This window comes from Microcebus murinus, chromosome 21 (assembly GCF_040939455.1).
Source record: "Microcebus murinus isolate Inina chromosome 21, M.murinus_Inina_mat1.0, whole genome shotgun sequence".
Lineage (NCBI taxonomy): Eukaryota > Metazoa > Chordata > Mammalia > Primates > Cheirogaleidae > Microcebus > Microcebus murinus.
The window spans coordinates 32,260,330-32,288,207 of NC_134124.1; the positions used below are offsets into that span (position 1 = coordinate 32,260,330).

General features: G+C 47.6%; 1 protein-coding gene across 1 annotated transcript in view; it reads right to left on the minus strand.

The window, feature by feature from the left end:
- Positions 1-27,878, minus strand: part of SLIT3 (slit guidance ligand 3) — a 586,308-nt gene that overhangs the window by 451,604 nt on the left and 106,826 nt on the right. The gene's annotated exons all lie outside the window — the stretch shown is intronic.

Below are 27,878 nucleotides of genomic sequence, written 5' to 3' on the forward strand. Positions count from 1 at the left end.
GGCAACAACGGACCAAGAGAGGCTGTGTGATTATGGTATAAACAGGAAGAGTCCCAGGTTTGAAGTTAGGGGGCCTTGGCTCAAACGCCTACTTTGTAAATTCCAGTACAATCACAGCACGCACAAATTTAAATTGGGCACATTCAACTATGTGCATTTGTCACCAACCAGAAACAGAAAGTCAGCAAATGAATTTTTTCACAAAAGCCATTCTCACTGGGGTTAGGTGATATCTCATTGTGGTTTTGATTTGCATTTCTCTGATGATTAGTGACATGGAGCTGGCATGATACAGAGAGAAAGGAGCACTTACACACTGTCGGTGGGACTGCAAACCAGTACAACCTCTACGGAAAATAGTATGGAGATACCTCAAAGAACTACAAGTAGACCTACCATTTGATCCAGCAATCCCACTACTGGGGATCTACCCCGAGGAATAATGTCATTTTATCAAAAAGACACTGTACTAGAATGTTTATTGCAGCACAATTGACAATCGCAAAGATGTGGAATCAACCCAAGTGCCCATCAATTCATGAGTGGATTAATAAAATGTGATATATGTACGTCACAAAGTACTACTCCACCACTAAAAAATAAATTAATACCTTTTGCAACAATCTGGATGGAACAGGAGATCATTCTCCTAAGTGAAGTGTTACAAGAATAGAAATCCAAACACCACATGTGCTCACTATTAAATTGGAACTAAATGATCAGCACTCACGTGCACAGATGGAAGCAAAACTCAACAGAAATCATGCAGGTGGGAGGGGGGAGTTGAAATCATACCTAACAGGTACAATGTACACTATCTGGGTGATGGGCACACATACAACTTTGATTCAAGCAGTACAAAAGCAATCCACGTAACCAAAACATTTGAATCCCCATAATATTCTGAAATTTAAAAAAAGGAAAGAAAAAAAGTCAACGAATAAGTGCCACATCACTAAGAAAGCAAATGCCCCCAGTAAGCGTAGAAGGGAAGACTCAAATTTGCTGATCCCTTGGACAATCCCAGCTCCTTTAGGAGCTTCTCACATGAAGGCATCTCAGCAGTTAAGAATCTTTTTGTAAAAAAAGAAAAAAAGAAAAAGGAAAAAAAAAACATGGTCTCTAAGTGCAAGTCGACTGCCTACTTTTGGCCAGGCCAGTAGCCCACTGGAGAAACTGATCTCTTCCATTTCTGGGGAGCAAACTGGATGGGCACAGGTCTGGGGGGATGACTTGCAGCATTTTTCTGGGTCATTCTGACTATACCTTTTTGCCTTATGTGCCGAGCGTAGGGGTTGAGAGCCTGCTATAGAGCTGTGTGGGCAAGTCACATGAACGCGAGACCCTCATCAGAAAGGGGGAAGACGACAGCTTCGCCCAGCATATCCTGTGCTATCAGGGATAGAAAATCTGCCCATGTGTTTTGCAAGCCACACTCACAAATACAGGGAATAATTATTTCCCTCCCTGACACTGTGAGTGCCCTAGTTTCAGGTTCGGCAGAGAGAGTGAGGGGCTGTGATTACAGCCACCCCTGCGTGTCACATTCCCAGAGGATAAAAACAGACACTCCCACCCTGACCCCGGGGGGAACAGCCAAAGGGGCTTCCCCCGAATTAGGTACAGCCTGGTTTAGCTGAGAGCCTTTCTCAGCTTCGTGGGCTCCAGAAGGGTGGCACTTTCCCTTTTTCAGGTTAAAAGCATTCTAAAAATACCTTTAGAAGGCTCTGATGTCCCCACAGCCATCCCTGCTCTGATTTCAATCCAGTTCACATTTCCTGTGGTGTGAGTCGCCACAAGACATCACTTCTGCTGATGCGGGCTCAGGTCCAGAACTCACAGCGGGATATTGACAAGTTGCCTCCAATCAAGTCATGTCACCCACCCCTCACTCCATTGGTGTCCAGGAGGAAGGCAGGAGGACCCCCTCCCCATACACACCCCCTGCTGCTGCTTTCACTCAGAACAAAGTCCCTATATTTGGCAAGTGGATAAACAATGATTTTTCTCTCCCCGAACAACCCCTGAAGTCCCAAACCTCCCTAAGCCACCATCAGACCTTACAAAGCAATGGAAATTATACTGGACGGTTTACAGGTCCTTCTGCAGAATTCCCATTCTCTTATCAAATATTATAACCTATAAACTGCAATAGCAGACAGCATTTTATTTGGGTGAACAGCAAGGTGGCATTGCAAAACCCAAGTCTGCTGTCTTCCTGTCTCCACTAACAGACTGTCAGACAATATTCAGATACTTGGCTATTTTTTGAAACACCCAGGCCTGGATTTTCTCTTTGGCTCCAGGACAGACAGGGTGTCAGGTATGGGCTGCTTGCGGTCAGCCTGAGGGCTTGTCCTGAATCAGTATAAGGAGTTCATCATCACTTGGGTGGAGAGATCTTAGGATTTCTGTCTTCTGGGACTCCCCGTTGTCAACACTGCTTTGATTCTGGTTCTATTAATAATCCTCTCTGCTTAGCTCAACTGTTGTCCTCAGCACCTAGTCTTTCCTTGAACTCCAGTTCTGGTTATTGGTTCCAGACATGCTCCTTGGCCTGACTCTATCAAGGGTAACTAACTCCTTGGTACCTTAGTTCAAGTTTACTCGTGGGGCCCTATCTCCAAACCCCACCCACCCAGCTGAACCCCGACAGCCTCCCCAATGTCACCAGCTTTTCCAGATCTCTGGGTGACACAGACTGTTGACTTCTCCCTCATTTTATTCTGCTTCTACTGCTCCTGACTGTACTTCCCTGTGCTGACAGCTCTTGGCCACACCTTCTAGTTGCTGGGTTCTGCCTGCTACCCTCCGACGGTGGTAATGGCTCTGCTTATTCAGCCGGTTCCCAGGGTTCTATAATATGTCCAGCTTCCACCTGTCTGAGCCACCTCACTGCTGAGAACAGGGCCATGCTCAGATGTGTCTGAAGAGAGCAGATTGTTAAGAACATGGGCCTTGGGTCAGATCCCAGCCCCAGAGCTTCATTGGAGATGCAACCTTGAACATGTTCCTCAATCACTCTGTGCCTCAGTTTCCTCACTGGTAAAGTCAAGATAGCTTCATGGAATTATGGACAGAATGAAATTTTGTAATGAATATAAAGGTTAGCAGAATGCATGGTATCTTTTAAGCACACAGTAAATGTTACTACATTAATTGTGAGGTGGGGACATTCAGGAACTATAAAACGTAGTTTGAAATCCATAGCAAACTGAGACTGAGGATCCAAGAAAGTGAGCACGATCAGTGAAACATTCTTCTCGAACGACATAAGCCCATCAAGGCTTTTCCAAATTAACCTTCAAATCAATCTTAACCAAGCCATCTTTGGACCACATCTCGCGGTAAAAAGAATGCTTTCCTTAGGGACATTAACTGAAGGAACCATCTAAAAACCAGCTCTCAGAATCAAACAGGACGACAAAGTTAAAGACGGTCATTTTGGCCTACCAGTGTCACCAAGACCTGGTTAAAGCAGTGACAATGTACACAAGGAGCTGCAGCTTTTGACAACCTAGTGTCAGCGGCCAGTGTTTGAGCTGAGCAACCCTGTGTCTGAGAGTCAGATAAGGACCAATTTGCAGAACACGTCCACATATTTGCTTCGACAAAAGGACAATGCACTCACATCTTCCTCTCAACACAGTCGGCTTTCGGAGCCTGCATTCCTATTCAGACAAAGCGAGGCTGTGCCAACCACTGTCAACACCACGGTGTCTGCAACTGATAGCAATCCGCGCCTCTCTCCTGTCCCGAGTCACGTTTACATAATGCAATGTCACAAACAATTCGGATCTGAAATTAATTTATTGAAAACCCCACTGCCCCACAGCTGCTAAAGATATAAACCTTTTGTCCTAGGTAAAATCAAAACACTTGAAGCAAATGGTCCTCAGATGAACAGCGATGTCAATTCTAATTGAGACACAGGGCTGGGACTGAGAGAAGGTGGTGAGAAAATAGGGCCTGAGCACCCTTTAAAATAAGGGTTTAGGCTGGGTGCAGTGGTTCACATCTGTAGTCCCAGCACTTTGGGAGGCAAAGCCAGGAAGATTGCTTGAGGCCAGGAGTTCGAGACCAGCCTGAGCAACATAGCAAAATGTCATGTCTGCAAAAAATTAAAAAAAAAAAAATTAGCCAGGCATGGTGGCATGCACCTGTAGTCTCAGCAACTGGGGAGGCTGCGGCAGGAGGATCCCTTGAGCCCAGAAATTAGAGGCTTCAGTTATGATCTCACCACTGTAGTCAAGCATGGGTGACAGAGCAAGACCCTCTTTTAAAAGGGCTTGCAGGGGACATGGATCTGACTGAGGCCTAGCTCTCCAATGCTCCCAATGACAGCTGCAAATTGGCTTTGTCTTTTCTGAAGGGACAGAAGTGGCCAGGGACGGGCAGAGAAGTTGTCTGTGCAGCTAGGTCAGAAAGACCATCGCTGTTCCTTCTCCTCAAATGCTCAGCCTGGTCTACAGCAGTCTTTCCCGTGAGAAGTCTCTTCAGGACATCAGCCAAGAGCAGTGCTCCTTAACAAAATGGATCCACGACTGGGTAAATCTGGGAAATACTGCAGGTTTTCAACACACATCAGCATGTTAAAGGGTCTTCAGAGGTCCCACGATAGTTATTTTACTTATTTTAACCTAGTGTTCGACCACAGAACCTTATTAATGTCCTGCCCTGTAGAAGCTTCAGGAAACATTGTGCGGAGTGTTAGGCTCATTACCATCAGCTGCCCAGTTTACTCTCCTGACTGGTAAAGGGAAAACCAAGACGTCCATCCCATCTTGTCCCTTCTGACAAGGGGTGAGAAGTCAATACGGTGCTAAAGGGAAGCTTCTGGAAACACGTTTTCCTCTAAGACAGATGCCTCCCAGAAAGCCACACTGCATGTGCATACACGCGCACACACATGCACACGTACACATGTGCACACGTACACACACAAGGCCAGGTAACACCCATTCTAATGGTCCATGTGCCCCTAACTGAGGAGGCCCTGACTGACCCCCCCAGCCCCAATGGCTAAGGTGACAAGTAACCTCTCAGCCTGTCTGCAGTCTTCCTGCTCCAGCAGCCTGGGCCTGGCACCAGCAGTGGGGGGAGCATCCCCTGGCTGGGGACGTGGGAAGGTACATCTGTGCCCATTTTCTGCCCTGTCTTTGGATGGGCAATTTGATGAGCACCAGGCAGAATCATTAAAAATCCTCACTAGGGGACTGAAAGCTGGATTTATACATGCACAAGCTATGGCACAAACCACTGGGTGGCTCAGGTCTGCCCTGTCAGAACCCCTAAGGTACCTGACAATAGGTTTAAAAAGCCACCTTAGAGGAATTCCACTTCTGGAAAGGTGGAACAGACATACCTTTACTTTTGCATCCCACTCAGATGAATTTAAAGCTCTGGGTATTATGTATAAACTAAACAGTAGAAAACTCTAAAAGAGGAAGAGATAAAGGCAGGGTGGCTAGGGACTTGGGACCCACAGAATGACATGGTTGGTGGTGAGTTCCCTGGGTTTTCTTTTTGCCTCGTATATCCCCGACCTGGCAGCTCAGTAAACAAAAACCTTTTAGACAATAACCACTTGACTTTAGCGAAACACCACAGAAAAATCTACACTCCCGTCCACCAGCACTGGCTGAGTGGGGAGCCGAGACACCCCAAGGCACCCCAAGCCCCACTGGGGCAGTACTAGGGAAGACCAAGTAGGGGGCTTGGACTTCTGTCCCTGCTGCATGGTAACAAAATGCCTCCACACAATGTCAGGGGAGACCACGTAAGGATGCAGGTCTTCCACACTCACCTGATAGTAGGTTAACAACAGGGGTCCTCAAACTTTTTAAACAGGGGGCCAGGTCACTGTCCCTCAGACTGTTGGAGAGTGTGCACTGTGGCTGCTAAGCAGGACAGGCAGCGGCGGCAAAAACACCCGGGGGAGCCTGATAAATGTGCTAGGCAGCCCGCATGTGGCCCACGGGCTGTAGTTTGAGGAACCTGGTTAACAAGGTGCCCTCCCCACGACATAACTGCTGGATGGTGTCAGAGGAGCCCTAGGGAAAATCAGTACTTCCATTAGCACCCAATGGTAATGAGGCTGCCCCTCCCCCTCCACTGCTTGGTGTTGGGGAGGCCATCTGGGGCACAGTAATAAGGCATTTTGCCTTCCCAGCCAGGTGGCATCAACAGACACCTAATGGAAACCTGAAGTTCTCACTCCCACTAAGCAGTGACAAGGAGCCCCTCTCCCCCAGGTACCAGTGGAGGCCAAGTGGGGAATCTGGATGTATACCCCAACCTGGCAATAACAAGGCAATATCTCCCCCTCCTGTGCCAGAGCAGTGTCAAAAGCACCAGCTAAAACAGAAGATTTAATAAGATCTGGAGTCTCAAATTACTCAAAATGTCCAGTTTCAATAGAAAAATCACTCATCGTGCTGTGAACAAAGAAAAATCACAAGTTACATGAGAAATCAAAAGATGCCAAGACTGATCTGGGTTTTAAAACAGCCATGCTAAAAATGCTTTTGTGAACAGTAAAGAACATGTTTGATACAAATGAAACACTAGAAAGTCTCAGCAAAAAAAATAAAAGAAGAAGAAGAAAGAACCAAATGGAAATTTCAGAAATAAAAAATAAAATAACCAAAACTAAAAACTCAGCGAATGGGTTCCACAGTGACATTTGAGAATAGAATAATAAAAATTATCCAATCTGAACAACAGAGAGAAAACAGAATTTAAGAAAATGAATATACCCTCAGGGATCTAACAGTCATATCACCAGATATCAACAAGCAAAGGAAAAAGAGGATGGGGTTAAAAATGTACTTGAAATAATGGTGGAGAATTTCCCAAATTTGTAAAAAGATATAAACCTACAGATTCGATAAGGTGAGATGATTCCAAACAGGATAAACCCAAAGAAATCTATTCCAAGATACATCAGAGTCAAATTTCTGAAAAACAAAATCTTGAAACCAGAATGTAAGAAACAACACTTTACCTATTTACCCACAGGGGAAAAAAGAATACAAATGACTGCAGATTTCTCTTCAGAAACCACGAAGTCCAGAGGAAATGACACAGTTTTTTCAAGGGCCGAAAGAAAAGAACTATCAGCCCAGAATTCTATATCCAGCCAAAAATACACTTAAGTATGAAGGAGATATCAAGAAATTCTCATATGAAAGGAAACTAAGAAAAGTTGTCACTAGCAGACCTCCCCTAAAAGAATGGCTAAAAAAAATATCTCTGAACAAAAAGCAAATAATTATTATTGAAATATCAGGCAAAAAGAAAGAACAGTGGAAAGAGTAAAAATATTAGTAAATATATTCCCTCTTAAGTTTTTAAAACTGTGTTTGGTGATTAAAGCAAAAATTATAACATGGTATGGTAGGGTTCTCAATGTATGTAGAAGAAGTATTTAAAATAATATTATAAAAGGGGGAGAGTAAAGGGACTCAAAGGGAAGGTTTCTCTACATCAGGCGAACTATTAAATAGTAAAGTGTCAACACCACTAGAATGTGATCAGTTATGTATATAAAATGAATTACCTAGAGATACCACCAAAAATGCTATATACAAAAGGAGACACTCAAAGCCCTATAAATGAATCGAAATGTAATTCTAAAAAATGTTCATGTAACCTACAAAAAGACAGAAAAAGAAAACAGAGAAACAAAAGACAGAACAAAAAACAAAATGTCAGACTTAACATACCAATAATTACATTAAATGTAAATGGTCTAAATATACCAATTAAAAGACAGAGATTGATAGATTAAAAAAAGCATGACCTACCATATGCTAATGTGATGTAAGCAAAAGTGTTATGTGGCTACTTCCCTTAAAAGGCAACTGACACATGCCCTTTCCTATTCTAGATTTTTCCTCCATTTCTGCCTCTTAGAAAAAGTTTGCCAATCCAACTTAGACTACTGGGATAAGGCCACAGCACAGGGATAATAGAACAAAAAGCTAAATCACCCTAGATCTTTTGAGCACTTGGTAGAGCAGAGCTGCTACACCAACTCTGTACTTCCTATCTGTAGATTCTAAGTTCAAAGAAAAATAAGTCTCTACCTTGTTTAAGCCCTGTTACTGTGGGGTTTTCTGTTCCTTGCAGTTGAACTTACTCCTCACTGATCCCAAAGAGTTATACTTACTGGGGGCTACTATATGTCTATCACTGTGCCAAAGCTCTCTAGAGAGATTTTAACGATCCAAGGAGGAAGGTACTACCATTATTCTCATCGTATAACAATGAGAAAATTACTGCTCAGAAAAGTCACGTGACTTGTCCAAGGTCACACATCTCATCTGCTTAGTGCAAACCTGACTCATTCTAACTCTAAGGCCTAGGCTTTTAACCTCACAGTGCACTGTGAAATCCAGTGCAATTTCTAAAAGAGAGAGAGAGAGGGAGGGAGAGACCATTCCCTTTAGCCAGAAAGGCTTCTATCCGCAGTCACATGGGACCATGGTGAGTTCAAAGAAAGCTTTTATTCATCAGGCATTTCTAAAGAGTTAGCTGAGATTCTTTTTGAATTTATCATCCTTTTGGACATAATTAATCAATTAGTTAATCAGTCCCCTCATCCGCTCAACAAACATTTATAAAGGCTTCATGGCGTTATGCCTTGAGATGAGCCAGAAGAAAGAATTAAATGACACAACTCTGTCCCTCCCAGGGTCCTCGGCGTGGGCTGGGCACTGAGCTCATTTACTCTCAAAGTTGGTATTTTTCCACATTTCATTGCTCAGCTCCAAGCCCGGGATGTCAAACAAGCAAACCATGTGAATTCCATTCTCCTAGAAGCCTCATTGTTCCATCCCACCTGCACTTTGAGGGGATCCAGGTCAATTTTTCCCTTTTAGGTCTCTTAACATGTAAACGGGAGACTTTGAAGTCTCACCTTGCAGAGAGGAGAAGAAAGGGCAGAAATGCTTCAGAGACGGTGGCCAGAAAAGCTTTGAGATCATGCCAAGCCCTGGCGGCGAGGTTTGGTCTTTGCTCTATGTTCCCTGGAATGAAAAGCGGATTTTTCTAGCTTCCCTCTCACTCCCACGTCCCCGCCCAGCTCTCAGCCCCTGGCAGTGCCAGCACTCACGTCCAGGGATAACAGCCCAAATCGCCTTCTCCCTCTCTGACAATAAAACGCAGCAAACCATTTGGCAACCCGGCGGCGCCCCGGTCCCCTGACCCCTGGCAGGGTCCCAGGGGATTTGTGGTCGGCCGCTAATCAGAGGCCTGGCCATAGCCATTTCCCATGACATAGCTGGAATTCTCCCACTGCTCACCCTCTCTCGGCTTCAGTTACCCGGCCGGGCTGAAACTATGTGCTGCTCCCTCCCACCCTGTCCATCACTGTCTCTTCCTCCGGCTGAGCCTCCGCACCCGCCCTCCGCCCGGGCTGCAGAGGCCACGGCGGGGGAGCTGCAAACCTCTCTCCACTTTTATTACTGACCCGCAACCGCCTCCTCCACTCCTTCAGCCCGCAGGCCTCTTTCAAGCCCCGTCCCTCTTGAGCAATGATAAACTTTGGAGCCAGAGAAGTTTAAAGCGAAACAAGCACTCCTGACTGACCGTATTGGTATCAGAAGGGAGGCCAAGCGTGTGATCTCCAAGCTGTGGTCATAAAACCGTCATCTTTTCTTTGTCATTTATGGTTAATCTGCCTACGGACTAGAAAAACAGTCTCTTGGCCCTTTTGCAGAGCCCATTCTTAGCGCACCTGCGAACGTGAAAGAGCTTCAGCCAACAACGGGCCGGGCACTGCACTCTGGATAGAGTCGAGAGAGTGGATCGGGGGCCAGGCTGCCTGGATCACAGCCCAGTGCCACACGCTTACTAGCTAGGGACCTCGGGCAAGTCGAGAACCCTCTTTGGGCTTCGGTCTCCTTCTCTGTACAAAGGGAGTTCGTAAAAGGACGACCACATAGGTTTGTTGTGGCAATGCAGTGGGTCTGTATTTGTAAAGGCTGCCAACATGTGCCTGGCATATATCTGTGTTTGGTAAAAAAAATTCTATGCATATGTGTGACATTCAGTTAATTTTCACAACCTGGTGACACTATTATGCTGTCTTTACAGAGGGAGCCTTGGACATCCTTAGTCTTTTTCTTGAGAGTTTCAGAAACTCGCCTATGGTGGGTTAATAATCCGCAGAGATGGGACTGAATTTGGGCTGCACTTCCCATCATGGCAGTGGTTCTCCAGGTGGGCTCCCACACTACCTAGCAATTTGTTAGAAAAGTCAAGTATCCGGCCCCATGCAGGCCTACTGACTCAGAAGCTCTGCGGGTGGGGTCCGGCAATTTGTTTTAACAAGCCCTCCAGGAAGGTGGGGTGCACTACATTTGAGATGTGCTGTGTATCATCATGTCCCCATCATTGCAGGAGGACAAGTTCCTTTCTTTCCTGTCTCCAGGTTAGCGGTACAAAGTGAACACAGGCTGCACACACCTCTCAACACGCAGTCATGCGGGTCTTTTGCACAGAGTGCTGTGTTGGAAGTCATGGGCACACCAAGACATGTGACCCTCCTGCCTTCAGAAACTATTCCTTAATCATCAAGAGCAGACAAGCATGTGCACAAAGATACCCAACATCACAGACCACGCTACCAAAGCATCAGTGTTCAGAGGTTTGGGGTCAGATAGAGCTGGTGCCATTCCCGGCCCCCATTGTTACAAGTGGGACTTGAATCAAGTCACTTAATCCCACTGGAGCTGGCTCCCCTCACCCTTCCATGCTGCTGTAAGGATGGAATGAAGTCATGCAACCACCTTGTACGGTGGCTGGCGGATGGTACAGGGCTTAGTTACTAAAGGTCCAGAGTCACTGTTAAGATCTGTCAACTGGGTGATACAGGATTCACCGCCAAATCACGACAGGAAGGTAAGGTAAGAGTGTGGAGCCAGCTCAGGGAGGAAAACCTGCAGAGAACAGGAAACTTGAGCTTGATTTCAGAAAAACCTCAGTAGATGGACAGGAGGGAGAAGAAGAAAATGGTGCCATTAATCATTAAAAAGGAAATTAAAAGGTTGCCAGGCTAATAGTAAGCAGGTCAAATCAATCTCATTTCCCTGACTTTCACCTTGAACGTGCAGACTCAAATACGCGAAGCCCAGTCTTGAACTGGGAAATCCAAGCTGCACTCACGATCCAAGAGTATCTCAGCCTCAGACGCAGGCTCTCCGTACTGGCTCTGTTTAATCACTGGGTGCTTGGGATGAGGGCTGTGGAAATCACTGTGGCTTCCCTTTCCCCGGAAACTCTCTGGAGAAACATCTAAACTCATGTGTGGGGAAAAATAACTGAAAAAGAATTTAAGTTCTCACTGTCTCGTAACATCTCCTCTGCTCAGGAGGACCGAAACCTTATCAAGATGATTAAACAGACAACATGAACTCAGAGCCAGGGCAGAAAATCTGGACACTTTATCAGGGCATATCAAGAAAGACCAAGGATGTCCAAGAACTACCTAGGTATCATTTTACTGGACGATAGAAGGAAGGGTGACATGACCACTCCTATGTTTTCCTATAAAACTCACCGAGGAAAATTCCTCGGACTTTTGCCACATTCGCTCTTCTGGGCCAGGGCAGAGGTAACGCTTGTGGCCAAGAGAGCTGCCCTGGGGCAGGGGACAGAGTGCGACAGGAAGACCACAGGACACGGGCACTGGGCCCATCTCACAAGGAGCCTTGACAGCCCCCAACGCCCCACCCCCCACCCTTATGATTTATATTTTGGAGGAATTTTAGCAAATCAAGATGTTTTGGGCTGCTCCTTTCCAAAGCCAGGGGAAAGCAACCCAACATCTAAGCAGGACCAACCGCGCATTTGCAAGTCTAGTCTATTGTTTTAGAATTTCTGCTGCACGCCCTCCAAGTGCTACCCTCAGACTCCCCACCGAGACCGTAAATATAAGTCAATGGGAGGGAAAATGGGATCCTAAATATTTCCAGCTAATTCAATTCCCTTGGAGAAAGCTGTCCTTCCCCACGTCCCAGCCCAGCAGGAGGGGGTGGGAGGCTCAGGACCTCAGCATCTTTTCCTGAAGCAGCAGCAGAGCCTGTGGTTCCAGCTCACCCCATTGTTCTAAGTAGAAATTATCCTGAGGCTTCAGGGTGTGCTTCCACTGTGGGTGGGATGGCGAAGGCAGTGACCTGCCTGCCACATTAGTCAGCCCCAAAGTATATGCACTGGGGTCAACTTGGCTTCTAGCGTTCCCCCGTCCTCCCTATGAGTCAGCCTCACCCTGCACCTTCCCCAGCCAGATGCTCCAGGCCCTGGCGCTTGTTTGGTTTGGGGCAACGACAGTGCCCTTTCCTGCTGGTATGTGGAGCAATTGTTCTCTGGGTCCCTGGCTGCTTTTATCTCCAGCATTCCTGCAATCAGGATTAACAGATCTGGGCCTGTCTCAATGGGTTGCTTTCCACTCCACTTCAATTGAACTGCAAGCCAACCACACGCCCTTGTTCCCAAGCTTCCCAGGCAGAGCTGCCCCCCGGCGGTGGCACCCCAGGCTTCAGGACAAAGATGGGGCAGGCTCACTGCTGGAGCCATAGATGATGGCATGCAACAGGATGCCTGGGCCAGCCACAGCCTGCTCCTTGGTTTTCTCATCTTTCCAACAGTAATGATAATGCATGTCCTCCCAAACCCTAGGGAGAGTTAAAAGAGGCTGTATATATATATGCACGTGTGTGTATGTAAAGCAACTAGCAGAGCGTCTGGCACGCAGCAGCTGCTCACGAAATGCTAGCAGGAGAGGCTGTGGGTCCATCGGAGGCACCTGCCTTGCCTATTCCACAGGGCTGGTGGAAGGAACAAATGATGCAAAATATGCAAAAGTGTAGAACCTTTGGAAGGGCTGCGTGCATAAGGGAATTTTTACTATATGATACAAGTATGCGCGATGAGTCTCAACTTGGGCACAGGCTGACCTGAAAGATCTTATTTTATGTTTCCTGCTGATAGAACTAGAAGCAGTTTCTGCGGCCTTCCTTTCGAGGTGTATCTTGAGAATACCTTTGCAGAAGGCTGGAAGTAGGGAGCATGACAGCAACTTCATTGATTAATCTGTTAAATTTAAAGAAAGCCAACATTTATTGAGCACATACTCTGTGTCAGGCACTATTCTAAGTGTGTTACATTTATTATGATCATGTTTCACCAACAACCCCATTCTTGGATTCACTGACTCATTCATTCATTTAATAGGTGCTCTTTCCCCAGACATCCATGTGACTACTACCCTCATCATTTTCCAGTCATTACTTGGATGTCACCATCTTAGTGAGACTTTCTATGGCCACCTTATCTAAAAATTCACCTCTACCCTCCACCCCCCAAACTTCTCTGTGTTATTCCTCTCCGTATTACATATGGCTAGCCATCCAACATACTAGTTGCTTTGTTTATCTTATTTATCAAGTGTGCCCCCACTGGACTGTGATTCCCCCTAGAACATGAGCCGAGGACAGGTATTCTGCTGTCTCGTTCCTAGCTATGTCCCCAGCATGCAGAGCAGAATAGCGTGTGAGTGCACAATACGTATCTGTCGACTGAATGAAATCTAAGAAGTAGGTACCATTGAGTACCATCAGGCCTATCCTTACAAAGAAACTGAGGCACACAGAGGCTAAATAACTTACCCAAGGTCACACCGTGCAGATCAAAGCCGGGATTCGGCTCCAGAAACCAGGCACTATATTCTTCCACCTTTTGATCCAAGACTTGCATCTGCACTAACACTACCATTTTTTTGGCCTCCTCCTCTTCTGGGGTCACTGGTTTTGTTTTCTAGCCTTCTTTGCCATGGAGACCAATGGCTCCCCACAAAGTTCTCGTTCATGCTGAGATAGAGAATCATCTGCTGACACATGTTCTTAATGAGAAAACTGCTGCCTGGTGAATTATTCACTCAACATGTTCACGCTCAGATGCTTCATTTAGCGGAGGGCACATCAAGGCCCAAGAGAGCCGTGTTACTGGCGGCAGGGCGGTGGAGATCTTCTCGAGCAAAAGGGCAGCAGTGGGAGGTGGCAGAAGCTGCCCTGGTCCCAGAGCCACACATGTCTCAGTCTCAGTCCTAGTGAGCCCTCATTACAATGCAGCTGTGGGATCCTGATCAAGCCAATGCGCCTCCCCCAGCACCTGTCCGAGGTTAGGCCAACTCGGTGAGCGCTGACTGAGAGCTGGAGCATGGCAGGTACCCAGGGTGTCATTTGCACTCCCCTGCCCGCCCCGCGCCTGCCACCAGCCTGCACTCTCGGTGCTGCTCTGGCTGCACCACCTAGAGATGAGGGCTGGGGCAGGAGGGTGCGGACCCTCTCTCGGCCTGGGGGAAAGCAAGCCCTCAGCTCTCCTGGAACACTACCTGAGAGCCTCCTAACCTGCCCACCCCGGGGATCTCAACTTTAACGTTCTGTCGAGGTTTCTGGCAACAGAGGCAGGCATGAGCATGGGAGTTTCCGGTGGGAAAGAGCTCCTCTTCATCCTTTCAAGAATTTCTGCTCTACTGTAGGACAACAGAACCCAAATCTCACACGTGCTACTGGGCCATTCACTCTGAACGCACATCAGCCCCTTCCTACGATCTTGTAGCAACGAAAACAGTTTCCAGAAAGTAGGCTACGTGACTTACAAAACCATGACTTAGTACTTATTTCCACAATCACTCACTCAAACCATTTTTAATAGGGTGAAAAATCACTTTTTAAAAAATAATAAATATTCTACAGTCTTGTTTTTTTCTATTGTTGCAAGACCACAGAGCTCCGGGGCTGCTCCGTAAACTGGCTGTAAGTTCTCCGTCTTGGAGCTTTTTGACAGGGGAAAATGCTCTCCGCTTGTCAGAGATAAAAATAGCAAACGTTTGCTGAGATGGTGCTAATTAAATGCTGCGCTCTGTGCTAGGAGCTTTCCATGCATCATCTCATTTAATTTTTACAACAGCTCTAGGTAGGTGTTAGTTAGTGTCCCTATTTCAAAATCAAAACAAACCAAACCGAACTGAAGCTCTGGAAAATTAAGTAGCTTGGGCATGGACCCAAAGTGGCAAGGTCAGGACTCTACCCAGGTCCGTCTGTCTGGCACACTCTTAACCCACTCGGTTACACGACAGCCTAATCGGGTCCTTAACTGTAAGGGATGCTCTTACAGCTGATGGCTGAGGCCTGACCTCTGTGCATCCTTCAAGAGGAAGGATGGGAAGTGGAGACAAGTTACAGAGATGCTCCTTGATCCCTGGGCAGTGACCTCTGGCCAGAGAGCGTGCTGGGACAGAGGATGGGGCCACCCAGTTCTACACTCTCCCCTCCCTCCACCACGACAATGGGGAACCTGCTTAAGAGTCATTCACTTAAGATTCCTCCCAAACCCTGTGACCCTGGGCCAGTGTCAGCCCACCTTTTCCCAACTCTCACAGGGGCCCTATAAGAGCTGGCAGTACCCTGGTGGCCTCCAATCTCCAAGGGCAGGTTCCTAACCTGTAACACGGGGACATGATCTCCATCGGGGTGACAGGAACTATGGAATGTGCTGCCACTCCACGTCCTGGGTCCATGGCAACCAAGCATAACGTATCCCCAGGTGCCTTTCTGAGCTTGGATGGGCCACGAAATCCTTTTCAACATATTACCCTGGGCACCATGTATCTAATCAGCGCTGGCATTCAAGATGTAATCTATTTGCCATGCCTAAACTAGGAGATCTTAACATTAATATAGCTTCGCATGGTACATCTACATACGAAGCGCATGAAAACACACATTTTTCTCAAATAAATAATAGAATCGGCATTCAGTGACATAACTCAGTAAAATAAATTAGCTGGCTTCTCCCAGCCTTTCCGTGCAAGAAGGTCCTGAGCCCAGGGGCCCTCGAGATGTCAAATTAGAGAGAATGGTAGAAGTTTTCATGGCTCAGAAAATGAGAGAGGGGATCCCTGGCAAGGGAAATCTCCTTACCGCAAATTGGTCCCTATCAGAGCACCGCTGCTTGGCTCAGATGATAATTAGCGCGCCCCAAATCACTTGCCGGCAACAATATAGCTAAGACCTGGAAACAAGAGAAGCCTAAACTTGACAGAGAAGCTGCATCACCGCAAAAACAGGCCCTGACCAAGGAGATGAAATGGAGCAACTGTTTCAATTAAAAACAGACCCGACCGTTTCTCCAACCCCCCCTATTTGCAAAGCCCCACCAGGCAGAGACGCTTCAAGGCCTGATCTTGACCGTGAGACGCCAGAGGCTGCAGGGACTAGCCACAGAGCCCGCGGCCAGCCCTCCCTTGGGGCAGGAGGCCTTGATGTGCAGCCCCCGCTCAGGAGCGCCCTTCCCGGACGGGGAACAGTCGGAGCAGGCAGAGGGCTTCCTGGAGGGGTCCAGGCTGGAATCCTCTTGGTGTTTCCCACCTGCACCCAGGTGAGGGGCTTTGATCGTGCCGGACTGCAGGTGGCAAACGTGCGGTGAAGGCCACAGACACGAGGACAGCCACACTTGAACAGCTCGTGCCGACTCCCACCCTCCGGCTCTCAGAGCCCCGAAAAGCACGTTTGAGGACCTCCACACTGCCGGGTACCCTATTCTGTGGGATGGAGACCCTGCTGGTCGACCTGTCCACTTCCCAGGGATGAAGGGACTGTGGGAACATCAAAGGCAGGTCCAGTACAGTCTTCAACTCTTTCCAAAGGCAGCCGAGGAAAAGGGGGCCCTGGTCAGGGTCTGCCTTCACCCCAAGAAAGAGGCCTCGCAGCCACGCCCGGGCTTCATAAGCATCAGTTTCCCCTTCTGGGAGGACTGCTAGATGACAAGGACAGTCACATCCCACCCGGGAACAACTGCAGCGTCACGAAAGGCAAGTGCAGGCCCACGCGGGGCAGTGAGAGTGATGGGATCAGTAGCATCCCGAAGACAGCACAGCAACCCCAAGGGGGCCCCCGAGACTTTGCTCTGTGGACCATCACCATGTGGGCTCCAGGCCCGAGCTGCCGCCGGAGCTCACAACTTGGGGGAGGAACAAGCAATCTGGACTTTTATGTGGCATCTCCCCATTTTTAAATATAGTCAACTCATTTTTTAGAAAATGGTATAGGCCAAACACAATACATCTGTGGGGGCGATCTGACCTGTGGGACTGTCATTTTGCAATCTCTTCCATCAAAAGGGTGGTTTTAAGAAGAGGAAGAGCAAAGGTGGTTTGTCCAAATCCTTGACTTCAGCCAATCAGGTGGCCCAAATAAACATAAAAGTAAATGAAGCCACTACCCTGGCAGACATCATGGTTACCAACCATGGAGTTGGGAGAAAAAGGCAGAAACACAGGGAATATCTTGGGTAATAACACCAAAGATGAAGAGCAGTCCATTAAAACAACGCCGCAAATATCGTGGAAGGTATGATCAAAGTGGTTTCAGTGGCCACGCTGAGGGATTCAGGGGACAGATGTGTGCAGAGCCAGCCACGAAGTCTTCACTCAATGCAGAGGGTTTTAGCCTTGAAGGGTGGATAACACAGCTCATGCGTACTGAGCTCCAGGTACTGTGCTCAATGCTTCGTAAGGATTCTTTCACGTAAGAACTGACTTAGAACCCTCACCCTCAAGAGCCACGTGGCTGTGTCTCTAGACTTGGCTGGTCCTTGCCACAGAAGGCCGAGCATCCCAGGCCAGGGCAGGGGTCCGGAGCGAAAGCATGGGGCAACACCTGGCGAAATAAATTGTGCAGGGAGGGGAAAGGAAAATACAAGTGTGTGTTACAGGTGTCCTCTGGGTGTGTGTGCGTGATTTTTACAAGAGGGCAACACCAGGATTCCGGAGGTTGCAGCAGCCCCGAGGCCAGTGCAGGGCCCCTCGGATCTGAAGCCTCAGGAAAGAGAGTTCGGGCACAGATGGGCTCTCCCAGCTGGAGGTACAGAGGCCGGACCTCAGTGCTGAGCAAGGGGTGGCAGAGCAGGAGTGGTCCCTGTCCCCTGGCTGGAACGCAGCCCCCACATGGATGGATGTGTGAAGACTCACTGCTTAGGGAAGCCGCCCACATCTGCAGACACCCACCTCGGGAGACCCAGCTGGGAAGAATTCACTCCACCCCTAGAAGGAAATGGGGTGGGCTGGGGAGTGGGGGTGTCGGATTCAGAAAGGAATCTGGGGCACCCAGAATGCCTACGCGTCCTGCAGCTACTCTCTATCCTTGGGGTGAGGACCCCCAGACCCAGAGTGAAGGGCAGTGGGCAAGGAGCAAGAGGGAGAGGACCAGCGAGTGTAGACAGGGTGGGCGTGGAGGGAAAGGAGACCTTCCTTCCAGCAAATCTGGGTGCTCTAAGGGAGGGGTAGGGTGTGAAGAAAGCCTCTGAAGTGCTTCCTCCGTGGAAGAAATGGTCTGGAGAGGAAACCTGGCACTCTAAAAGGACCAATAAGAAGGCCCTCGAGGGCCAAGTTGAGACTGCAATGAAACGGGAACCTCAGAGCCGCTAACCTGCTCCAACCAACCTTTCGTCCGTTTGGATCACCATGGGCTTCCCAGGGGAAATACTGAATTGTCCTCAGATCTATCTTTCAGGATTCTTTTATGACCCTTTTACCTATGAGTTAACCTAATTTCAAAAAGTGTTTTCCTCCCATTTTCTTAACACCAGTCCTATAAAACTCAAGTCCCACCAAATGCACCAGGAACACAGGCTCCACAGTCAAAAAGTATTCAGAAACTAGCTGTGTATTTACTTTCACCTCTTGTAAATCCACAGTGCATATTAACCCAGTAAAGGCACTGAGAAGTCCTGCAATCAAGAAGCCTTCTATACTTCCTTTAGCACAACCTTTTCTGAATATATCTGACCAGGATCCTTTTTTTGCTGAGCACCTATTAAGACGGAACACATTTGGGAAATGCACATCTAGACATTTAGGAAGCTGATGTTCATCATCTTCCACTTCAAATACCTCTGAGATGATGAATTCCATAAAATCAACATCTGCTCTTATGGCATGACTTCCCATTCATTCATTTTTTCCGTATTTTTTATATGTATTTTAGCACTATACTAAACCCTGCTAATAAAAAATAAAAATACAATTGTCCGCTCACAAGTAGCTCATGGTCTGATGCAGAAGGCAGTCAAAGCACCAGGAGGCTGGGGACAGAGGAAGTCTTTCTAACACATAAGACCAGGGTAGCCAGGGAGGGCTTCCTGAGAGGAAGAGAGATGAGAGAGGAGTTTTAAAGGCATCTCTGGATAACAGGAGCTGAGACAAGCCTTCCAGGTGTGAGTAAGAAGGCATAAAGGTGGGAGGGGGGGGAGGAGGGTGACTTTTTGAACCGCAGAGGGCAAGGATTGGAAGGAGTGTGTAAGGAGTGAAAGTTGGAGAGGGAGGCAGAGGTGAGACCTAGACTTCCATCAGGCCCCTCATTCTCCTGAAGCCCCGCCGAGCTGCAAGGAGCCTGCCCTCCTAGATGCGACAACCAGGCACGCCCTTCCCGTCCCGAGCTCTCGCGATTTTCCCAGCCTTACGAATTCAAATGTTCAGAGCCAGCCTTGACATCCCCTCCGTCGCGTTAAATGCCACTGTTTGGTCATTCCTGAGAAAGGCTGCAGGTGTGTTTCCCTTATTTTTAGAGGACGATGGAATTAAACCACACGACATTCCCAGCCTGACCTTGGGAGTGAAGACGCCTTGCTTTTCTGGGTATGAGGCTGTGACCTTTTGCACACGTCACGACAGAGCTCCTCCCAGCTGCGGTGTGTTTGCTCCCCGTCTCTGCACGCCTGGAACCCACCCCCTTCTGCTGGGAATGGAAGGTGAGCAGGCGACCCAGACTGGGTGCATCCTCGGCCCGGGCTCTGGCTCAAGCCAGGCCCTGCAGGAGGCCTGCCCTGAGGGATTGCTGGCACAGCAGCAGGGAAGGTCCCTTTCTGGTCACAAAGCCGTAAGGATATGGTGCCAGTCTGCCAGGCTCCATCACAGGGGACACCTGAGGGCATTAAGCTGCCAGGCAGAGGAATACAGAGACGAGATTTGGACAGAGACACAGACCTGCTGGGGCTATGGGCCTGGGTCCTAGGTGTCTTTCGGTCCCATGGTTTCGCATTGCCATTGCAGTTGCTTACTTGTTTTTCCTTATTCTACGTTGCTTTTGGTTTTTGTCAGTGACAATCTTGAGAGTCCTAAAAAACCCAGATCCCTCTAGGGTAGACATGGTAAGATGCAATGAGGCCACACACAGCCCCTCGAATAATTTCTAGGTTTGGAATAATTTCTAGAGTGTTTGCAAATCCCCTGGAACAGAGTATTTGCAGGCAGCTGGGGAGTCGTTAGAAAGGTGGAGGAAGTAAAGCGAGCATCTATTCTTCACTAAGCAAAGAAAGAGCATCCGATATGTATAATGAACCTCAGTGTTGCAAAGACTCAGGTTCCGGTTTTGCTTTCATCTGCTCTTACCTCCGGGACCATAAGTTCTTTAAACCCTACCCCCTTGATGTCAAACGGGATAGGACTAATACTGAACCCCCACAGGGCTGGGAGGATAAGTTGAGAATGCTGAAGAAGAAACTTGCCCAGCACCCAGTACAATACAAAACACTGCTAATTTTCTCTCATTTTAAGTTCTATCCGAAGGCCGACTCATAAGACATCACAAGCTATGCAAACTCCAGGAGAGGAGACATCTGAACCAAGAGCCTTCCTAGCTTGATCAAAAGAGAAGTGACAGGCTGTCCTCACCTGTCCCACCTGAATATTTCTAAATCTCTCTCTGCTTTGTATCCCGTGGAGCTGAAGTTCAACAAAGATGCACGAATTGCAAAATAATCTTCCTCTAAAATGCAACTCTCCTTGGCATGCCCACGATACAAAATACCTTTTGCTCCCTTCATGCCTGATTGGCTGTTCTCTGGCCCTGGATGTGTGGCCTAAATGTATATCCATCTCAGATGGCAAACGCATAAGGGCAGAGGTTGGGCGTGTGGACCCTACTTCCCGAGGAGCTTGGCAGAAAACCATGGACAATGATGGTAGTGACTGAAAAGATGGGGTTTGTGCCTTAGTCATGCAAAGAGGGAACAGAATGGAGAGGGGGCTGCTGAGCTCTTACTGTGAGTCAGATAACAGGTATTGGCTTCGAATACACCATCACCCTTGGTTGTCTCCACAACTCTGGCTGTTGCTATATCCAATTACTCACTGGATACTGAGTCTCAGAAATGAAAAATTGCATGCCCACATGGCCGAGGAAGGATATTGCACTTTGACTCCAAGTCTCTGGTTTGCCCCCCCCCCCCCCCCCCGCCACCCCTAGAAGGCAAAATGGTTAAGGAGTCTGGCAGATTGGGTTCTCAGAGCCACCATTTACATATTAGCTTCAGCAAATTATTTATCATCTCTAAGCCCCATTTCCTCTTCCATAAAATGACATAGTAACATCCACCTCTCGGGGTGATTATGAAGGTTAAATGAGATTCTGATGATTATGAGGTTTAGAACAATGCCCAGTGTTTTGCAGGCATTCAACAAATGCCAGCTGCTGCCACGTAGCTGTGTCATTCACTGCTATTTCCACTACAGCTTCTTGTCTTCCTCGGTTCAGAGCCCAAGGACCATATTGCAAGAGGTGCTCTTGGTCCCCGTTTTCAACCTGAGATACCTACAGCTTCCGCAGATATGCTGGTGACACCTGCAGGCCAATGGACAGGCCGCCCTTCCCACACCCATCTCAGAAGCTCAGGGCAAGAGAATCTGGCCCTAGGCTTACCCAGAAGCCTAGAGAACTGCTCCTACAGGGTGCAAGAGCCAAGGCTATCTTTCCACGCTGGCTGCAACAGAGCTGGTGGCTTCCACGTCCCCCATAAGGAAGCCGTATGGACCAACTGGCATTGCACAGGCAACAAAGGCCATGGAATAAGCTTTTTATCACCCAGGTCTTCTGTTTGGTTTTCTCTCGTTGCATGAGAAACATCTGTTCTGTTTCCCAACATGCTAAAGTACTCTTGGGCCTGCTCCACCTCTCGCCCCACAGTGAGTGTGGACTGAAGGAAACAAGATCCCTGCACTCCTCCCCTGCTCTGTGTTTCTTATCACTTGACCACTACATGTCCCCTCCCAGCAGCCCTACTGCAGAGAGAGGCAAGGCCTAGGCAAGTCCTCCCCCACTGCCAGCGCCTTCTTCCTTCTTTTTCCCAGGAAACAGCAAGATTTAGCTGAAAGATGATAGAATTTGGAGCCAGACAAGCAAGGTATGAATCCAAGTTCTTCAATTTCATCACTGAAAGAACTTGAGCAAAACACTTAACCTTTTAGAGTCTCAATTTTCTTTTTCTTCTCTCTCTCTTTTTTTTTTTTTTTTTTGAGACGGGATCTTGTTCTGTCGCCACAGCTAGAGTATAGTGGCATCATGATAGCTCGCTGTAACCTTAAATTCCTGGGCTCAAGCAATCCTCCTGCCCCAGCCTCCTGAGTAGCTGGGACTGCAGGCACACCTCCGTACCCAGCTAATTTTTCTATTTTTTTGTAGAGAGAGGGGTCTCAGTCTTGCTCAGGCTGGTCTCGAACTCCTGGCCTCAAGCAATCCTCCCACCTTGGCCTCCAAAAGTGCTAGGATTACAGGTGTGAGCCACAGTACCCACATCAGCTTCTGCCAAATGTGCTCCCAATCTCTACTAAGCCACCCGATTGTTACAATGAAGATGCCACAATGAAGAGGCAGTAGCAATAGAGTGAGTGGTACCCATCCTAGAACCCTTTCAATTTCCTTATCACAGGATTAAGTTGTTCGAAATAAGAAATTTAAGAGGAGTGACCTAAATGAATCCTCCCATCTCAAAATATCTGTTGACAGCTCTTCTTCTGATAGAGCAAAGAACAAGGATCAGCAAAATTTTTCTGAAAATGGGCAAAACTGTAAATATTTTTGGCCTTGGGGCCATCCAGTCTCTGTCACAACTATGCAACTCTGCCATTGTAGCACAGATGGGGCCAGAGATCGTATGCCAATGAATAGTCGTGGCTGTGTTCCAATAAAACTTTATTTACAATAGCAGGTGGCAGTGGGCTAGACTGGCCCCACAGGCTATAGCGTGCAAGCCCCTGGCCAAGCAAACCAGAGGGCTAAGCTCCCTCTTTCTGCCAGCACCCTCTTAGAAATCCACCCCGTGTGCAAGTGGCAGAACTCATGCAAGCCACTGAAATTCCCTCTCTGCCTTTGAGAACTAGAGGTTTAGATTTATGGGCATGACAATTTGTTTCACATAATTCTGTCAGTAATTACATCGACTTCCACCAGCAGCCATTAGGTAAATGATTTGGCCCTTCCCCTGAGTAATATTTCCCCCACTGAAATAAATGGAGGGTGCATTTCTCTCCCATAAGTTAAGCATATTATTTGCCTCATCACACAAGGCAAATGCGGTAGCTCTGAGCTATTAGTCTATCACTGCAGCAATCAGACGGCCAGGAGCCAGAAGTAATTTACAACAGGCAAGTAAACAGGGCCCCAGATAAATAAATAAGAGGCCTGGGCTGGTCTGGGGCCTGAAAAGATTAAGTAATGAGAGTATCTAACGAGAGATTTAGTGCTAAGTGAGCTACGACCAAAGCAGCATCCCATGGAGGAATCAAATTATATCATTGGAAAGAGACATTATTGAAGTCCCTCATGCTGAGCTGGGAAATCGGCACTTCTGGGGAGGGGAGGGCTGCTGTCATTAGCATAGCAATTTGGGACTCCACACCGAAGTCTGGCTAATTACCTGCAGGTAAATGAGTTATATATGGCAAGTAAGCAGGGCGCAGTGACCCTGCCCACTAGGAAAACCCGGTCAGTTCCTCAGTGGCTACGGGTTTGCAAGTAGCAGGCTCAGGACTTTTTCCTTAAATGCACAGGCTTCTTATAAACTATCCAAGATGGGAAAGAAAATGATGCTGATTTTAAGCTGACTTTTAACTTCTTAACTCTTGAAATTTCTAGAGGGTGGAGATTCCAACGTGGAGCTCCGGGAAGCAGTCTCCGTCCGTCATCCCACCTCCTTCCTTTTGATGGTACCACTGTTCTCCCAGCACCAGGATGGAAGCCCTAGAGAGTCAGTCTGCGCCCCTTCCATTTGATCACCTGTTTTGTAGATTCCTTCCTTGGCATAGCTCTCATGTGAAGTTGTCCTTGTAGTTCCCTTCCTCCAGTGCAAATGACAGTGACCAGGAGGAGATAGTCACCATGCTCTGAGAGAACCACCAGCCACCCTTTTGTAGGTAAGAATTACTAACCTTTAGTTTCTGTAGCAAATGTCTGGCCAGTATCACCTCTTTCAAACATTGATATCCCTTTTCTTAAAAGATAACTGCTACCCCAGCCAGCTCCTCGGCTTCTTATAAACTAATATTTCTTCTTCCCTCTCTTCCTATCACTTAATGAAAAATCATGTCCAAGGTAAGCAAGTATCTTTGGGCTGCGCCCCATGGCACCAGCCTAGAAATCTGAGGGCTGGGGTTTGTGAGTCCTTTACTGCTCTGTGCCTCAGTTTCTCCAACTATACAATGAAAGCATTGGTCTCAAAGTTCTAGAAGGTGCTGTTTAGCACTGGCTTTCTATGACAATGGCTTCTTACCCACTGAGGGGTTATAGAGATAAGAGCTTACACAGAACTTGGCACGAAATGGAATGTCCCATGTGTGAACAAAAATTCTTCCATCTGTCTTGGGAGGAGCCAAAGAAAGACAAAAACAAACCTGAGCTATATCCCTCCCCTCCCCCAAAGATTCCTATTTTCTTTCTTTCCTTTCCTGTTTCCTTTGCTCTCTGTCTCTTAGCACCCCCATGTCATGTTTAATTTCGTTGTTCTTCCTTCCTTCCTTCTTCCCCTTCTTCCTTACTGCAGGTTTTCTTCCCTTCTTTCCATTCTACTCCCCCCACCCCTCCAGTTCACTTAATGACTATATCCTCACTGAAAAGACACCTCCTCTCTTCTTCAAGACAGGGACTTAAAGATGGCAATGGGGTCAGGTCGTTCAGACCAGAAACATCTCTCATTGACGTGGGAGTGATACAAGTCTCAGGCGCCCACACTCCGCAGTGCAAAACGCACGACGGGGCCATCACTGAACGATGGCAGGTTTGCAGAAAGGGCAAGTGGCCGGTGGGGCAGGGGGCAGCATGGGAGGGAAGAAGAACAAACACTCGGCTGGAGGTGCAGCTTTAGACAAAACCAAGCCAGAGCCTCAGAGCTAGTTTGGAAAACATTAATATTTTGATGTCCCAGTGTGGTTCTGGTTCAATTATTTTAGAAGATATGGTTCATTTCTGGTCTGGACTAATTCACCAGATGTCTTTCAAACAAACTCTGGTTTAGATCTCAGATCAAGAAAAAAATAATTTGGAGGTTTAGGTCAATGTTCAGTAAATTAGTGTAATGTATTCCTTTTTCTTTTCTCCCCAGACCAAGGTTTGGTTTTTGTTTGAGTCTCCACAGGTCTTTTTTTGTAAAGTCTTCACTGAGCTGAGGCGTCCAATACCCAGACAGTCCCCCTTCCAGTGCCCATTAGAAGTCAAAAATCAATGAGGCCTGGAGATGAAGCCAACGCAGCTTATCTTTTCATTTCATTGTATGGCAGAATATTATTCCCAGATCTTTGAAATAAGCATCAAAAACAACATTACCCTCCCCCAGCTCTCAATCTTATTGGCTCACGTCTGCTCAAAGAAGCTTCTAGCATGAGCTGTTTCTCTTTGGTGAAAGGCCCACTGTTGGAGTATGAAATCTGCCCTGCTGTGCTAGTTTTATCCTCATTCTTGTGTGTGTTGGCACTTGTGTGAGTGTGCGTGAGCATGCGCGTGTGCGCGCGCGCACGGAGGCTCGTGAATGCACACATGCTATTAACTAGTCATTCGGGGCTTTTGCAGGGCAATGAGGAGAGAGCTCTGGTTTGAAACAGAAGGTGCCTTTGACCACACAGTGAGAGGGAAAAGCAGATTTTGGAGAGACCAAGTTCCTTCTGTCATTTGCTCATTTCCAGAGTATGGATCTAGTGTCCACTATGTGCTAGATACAGTGGTTGGTGATTTATTATAGAGTCAACAAATCCCTGCTCTCAGGAAGCTTACATTCTGCTGGGGGGCGGGGCACAAAAAACAAACAAGTAGATAAATAAATGAGCAGGAGAATGAGAACCAGAGGCCAGCCAGGTGATAGGTGCTATGGGGAAAATAAAGCAAGGTCATCTTGCAGACAGTGTCCATAAGGAAGGGGCCCCAACTGTAGACAAGGTGGTCAGGAAAGGGCTCTCCCAGGAAGCAATGTTGGAGCCAGGACCCTGATTCAGGAAGGACTTGGTCATGCTGGCATCTGGGGTTAGTATGTCCTAGCCAGAAGGAAGAGCAAAGCCACGCAAGAAGAGGCAGGAGTTGCTGGGGCCACAGGAAGAAGGCCCACGAGGCTGCAGTGTGGGACACCGGCCTGGGCTGGCACCAGGAGGAGCTCTGGGGGTCAGATTATGTAGGTAGGAGGCTTGGGGTTTCTTCTCAGGATGATGTAAAGTCACTGGAAGGTTTCATTGGGGGGAATGAGGAGATCTGATTTGTCGTAAAATAATCATGTGGCCGTTGGCTAGATGATGGATGACAAGGGAATAGGGGAAGCAGCAAGAAGATTAGTGAGGCGGTCCTTGCAACTGTCCACTCGAGAAAGAAGGATGGCTGGTCCCAGGGTGACGGCGGCAGAGATGGAAAGGTGGGCAAATGGCTAATGCACGGCGAAGACAAAGATGTCGAGTTCCACTCCATCTCTACGCCACTCACGTCAACAACCATCTAAGCAGCGAGAAACTGGAGAGTCAATTATTCCCTGGGCAGCTCTGTCTTTTCCTGCTGCTGTTTTTCCGGCCTCTTTAGACCTAATGATCTCCCATCCTTCACTCTCATTTAAATAAAGGAAGTGCCACACTCAAGCGGGAGGATCTGCAGAGAACGCCATTAGCCATGGAAGCCGTAACAATGACTTCCTCGGATAATTTTGTTCAATGGCTGAGCCCTTGGGAACTGGCGGTTCGCAGTGCTCTGTTCCGAGTTCCAAAATGAAATGGAAGGTCTCGGGCAGAGGCCTGACACATGCACATCTCTTCCAGAGAAAAGAGAAGCTCTCTCCGGAGACTAAAAAACATTTACAGTAATAATTTGCTGTCTGTGACATAGATATGCCACTACCTTCTCTATACACCAAAAACACCAATTATGAGCCAGGGAGACAAAGAGCCTCCAGCCACCACCACCACCACTGCCACCTTTCTAGCCCCTGATAGCTCCTCGTGGCATTGCCCAGTAATTTGAGCGAATTTAGCAGTCAGTGTCTTGCCCTAAAGTGAAATTATGTCTGTGCTTTGATTCAGCACCCTGGAAGGGATCTTCATTTATCTGCCTGGATTCTTCTATAGAGAGAAGGTTTTAGGGTGTGTGTGGCGTGTCATGGGGTGTGCGTGCTTTGGAAAAAGGAGACAATGAGCAGGAGACAAAGAGATAAAGGCAGGCGATGATTCGAGCAATGATAGCAGTGACATTAATGATCTTGCATTTCTTTCTCTATTGCTACTACTGGTTTTCATCTTTAAAAAATTACCAAAGTTAGGTTTCTCTGAGCATCTTGACCCATAGCACAACATTTCACAAATGCCAAATATAATGAGATGGAGACAGAGAGACTCAGGCCTAGGTCACCCTTTTACCCTCCTGGAAATCCAGTTCTCTTCCTTAGAGCATTTTGACCTCAGAAAAGTCAAGATGCTCCCTTTGCTTAGAGAAATGTTAGCATGATTTTCAATGTATATTTCAATCAAAAGCTGACTCATTGACTAAAAACTCAAGTCCAGGCCCTTAGACCTGCCAGCG